The sequence below is a fragment of the Aplysia californica genome, unplaced genomic scaffold, assembly GCF_000002075.1.
Source record: "Aplysia californica isolate F4 #8 unplaced genomic scaffold, AplCal3.0 scaffold00068, whole genome shotgun sequence".
NCBI classification, from domain to species: domain Eukaryota; kingdom Metazoa; phylum Mollusca; class Gastropoda; order Aplysiida; family Aplysiidae; genus Aplysia; species Aplysia californica.
The window spans coordinates 1,373,852-1,377,708 of NW_004797338.1; positions in this window are offsets into that span (position 1 = coordinate 1,373,852).

Genomic DNA, 3,857 nt, shown 5'->3' on the forward strand with positions numbered 1-3,857 from the left:
CTCTTGTTTATCCAAATTTCTGTCTATCTACATCCCCCATCTCTCTCTCTCTCTCTCTCTCTCTCTCTCTCTCTCTCTCTGCCTGTCTCTCTCTCTCTCTGTCTCTCTCTGTCTTTCTCTATCCCTGTCTCTCTCCCTGTCTCTCTCCTCTCTCTCTCATCCTGTCTCTCTATCTCTCCCTGGTGTTTTTACCCTCGCCCTTCTCACTTCCTTTCTAAAGAAAGTTATTGTTGTGTTCCAAAGATGCCTTATTATGTTCTGCCTGGAAATAATTAATTTCAACAAAAAGTCATCCTAGGCTTTTTGGTGAAAGTGAAAGAAAGTTCACCTACCATGATAATAATATTCTATACTATGATATAATAATTATAATATATCAGCTTACCACGCACGAATCCTGACCATCGGAGCAAGGGCTGAGGCGGCTTCAGCATGTCACCGTTGATGAAGTAGGTCATCATATGACCTTGACCAGTAGCATTGTTCAGTGTGATCATGGTGCCCATTTCTGTGGCTAACTCCTGTTCTTGCCAGATGAACACGCCCCTAAAGAGGGTATTACAGGTTCAACTAAATTTGACCATTTTCTTTCTTTTTTTGCGACAGAAAATAATATGAGATGCAGTCAAGGTAAAAATACTTGTTTTTTTGTGATTGTCAATGTCCAACGAAAAAAGAAGTAATCAGGGATTTATTTTAAAAAATTGATGCACTGGTTTCCAAGTTGATATTATTACTAAGATAGGGCGTGGTTTTCAATTAGTGTATAAGCTAGAATTCACCCACAGGCAGTCGATGGCGCAGCATCCAGAAGCCCTGTAATAAATATCAAGCTGTACCATTTTTTATATTTTTTTATTTGCAGCTGGGCGATTGGACAGTCTACCACACCTGCTCCCCTTCCCCAACCCCCCACGACACAATTTTCGTAAAAGTACTTCTTTTTTTGTAATCTTCAAAACCCAACAAGAAATAAAGTCACTCACGAGTCATTATTACTTGATAGGCCGAGTTAATCTCCATGTGTGGAAAATAATACACCTTTTACAAGTCACCGACATTTCAGATGAAAGCACTATAGTAGTGACTGCATTCATATAGCGCACATCACACGCTCTTCATTATGCTTTTTGGCTTTACAACTATTATTACCCTGGCTAGACCCTGTGAGAGCACTAACAAATAATTTCTCGCTTTTGAGCACAGGGGGGCTATCCCGAAAAATGCTGTTTTTAGAAAAATCGAAGTTAAAGTTTTTGCCCCTCTTTCAGTTTCTTTAAATGACAAGGGGAGTTTTATTTATAACCGAACAAATGTACATACCAAAGACACCAGACTTCTCCTATAGGTACGGCAATGCCCACTTTTGGTGTAAGTCAAGATTCCTGGAAACCCCCAAAATCTGGGTTTGCCCACTTGTTCTTAAAAGCGACCAATTATGCAAAGATACATTAGCATGAAAACTACCACTTTTCCATTTTTAGTACAGGTACGTACATTTCGAGCTTGGATTGTGTATTATTCCTCCACGCACAGATGAGGGAACCATTCGACAAGTGGTTGAAGCTGATAGGAGCTAAGTCCACGACATCAATTAGGATAATGCCATCTGCTCGAATACTTGTTCGTGTCTGTCGAATTCCTGGGCCTTTGTGGAGAAAAGAATTATAACGTCTCTATATAAATGCTCAAATGAAACACGCGAAATTGTTATTTGGGGGGGGGGGTTCGAATAAATATGGAACTCGGGTCGCCTGCAAGCGACAACGAAGTAACTAACCGCTACCCCACAATCGCCGCTAACCTGATATCTCAATGTTCAAACGGTGGACATGACAGCATAACAACCGTTTCTGTCAGTTACTTAAGCGCTCTGGCTCACCTCTTGGGACTCGAACCTGCTTTGATAATTATTCTAGAACGTTTCAACTGAATGTTAACTTTCACTGTTTACATTCATATCCAGTGGCGTAATAAAGATAATCTTAAAAAACTCTCTAAGCATTGCGGAGGGGGACTTGTTGCTTGGTAATTATATGGATATGGCTCTAATAACTTAAGTTCAATTTCTCAATGGGGCGTTCTTGAAGCTCTTGGTCTTGTTGTAAGAGGTATTATTTTTCCTAGAGGAAGGGGGGGGGTCCCACCTTCCTGATTTATGGCTCTATGGAAGATAATACACTTTCAATTCGGAGATCTCACTTCCTTAACAACTTCACAGTCTTTGAAGTGTCGATATGCCCGTAGGCCTACTGTACCATGTCGTTACCTTCCAGACGATACCTCGTCCCATTGATCTCTGTCTCCAAAGCTGTAACAATGAGCTCTCTCCCGGCTGTAACGTTAGTCTCTGCCGTGTCAATCTCGTAGTAATAGTCATGAGGCGCCATGTCCTTGGGGAACTTCACTACACACTTGCTCACGTTGTTGACCTCCACACGCATGAGAGCGCCGTTAAAGACACCTCTGAGGACTTCGTTCATGTCCGTCAAGATGGAAGGTGCAGAGTCGCGGGCACAGCTGTTATGGGCGAGGTATGAGAAGTGGGGATTAAAATAGGAGGAGGGAAGGGAGGACGATTGACCGTGTGTGTGTGTGTGTGTGTGTGTGTGTGTGTGTGTGTGTGTGTGTGTGTGTGTGTGCGTGTGTGTATAAAAAGTTGGGGTGGGGGGATAAATAACAAAGTAGAAAGAAGTTCTCGATGAGTATTCATTTATAGAAAATCAGTTCAATAACGGTCATACTTCTCGCAGAACAGAGTAGGATAATATCTTCTAAGAAAAGAAGTAAAATGAACAGACCACAAATGAACACACGTCAACGGCCTTTTTTTTCAACAAAATGCAAGTTTGTTATCTTTAAAGAAATACTTGGAATCGGAGTTATCTGGCCCACTGGTGCGATGGTGCATTTATGGGATATATAGCGCATTTGTACTGGTAAATAAACGCTAAAATATGCTACATAATTATTTTTTTTTTATGCTCTAGAAGATGAGTGCACTTGAAAAGCTCCTGTCATTTCCGGTCCAGTTTGGCATAGTCGATGAGATTGAGAGGTGACACATCTAAGTACCCCACGATGTAAGGCAAACGCTGCTATAACACCACTAGCACCTGGCCACGGCCGGCTATAACAAATAAATAATGACACCCGTCTGAATCCCCACAGAAAAGCTCTCTCTGTCGCTCTCTGTCTTTTTATTCAGTCTTCGTCGACCTACGTTTCGATGTGTCCTTTTTATCAGCATTGTGCTAAAAGACTTAAAGAAACAACAATTCACAACAGTAATGCTCACAAAATTCCTGCTGACAACGCTAACAGGACACAGAAACAAGTTAACGAATCTCGCGTCAAATCCATTTTAGGCAGACTTCTCTTCTTTGGACAACGAAATCGTAAATACAATAAACTGACTAGCCTACAGGAATACAACTGCACGGATTTGCAATCGTTGGAAGAAAAACAGTGACTACTGATAGCACAGTCGTGAGATCTTTGTAACACAATCTTAAGAATATGTCCAGTGCGCTGGTTTATCAGCGCTAAATGATAACAAGGCCTGTCATCTGCAACCAAGGCCACGTTTGTCGGTCGGTGCCCTGCTCCTCGACACTGCCATCGTACGGGAAAACGATGAAGGGTCCTGTGCAGGTAGCGAGTCAAATTTTTTTAGAAGAGACAAACAACGTTTTCCCTTAATATCATCTCTTCTATTTTCTATTCATTTAAGTTTGATTCAGCAGAGATTTGGTGAACTTGTTCGTAAAGCTGTTTCAGAAGTTTGAATTATTTAGGTTGAAAAAAAAAAAGCAAAGTTATTCGACCTTCGTTGGTCTCCCTTTTAAAGGGCGGGG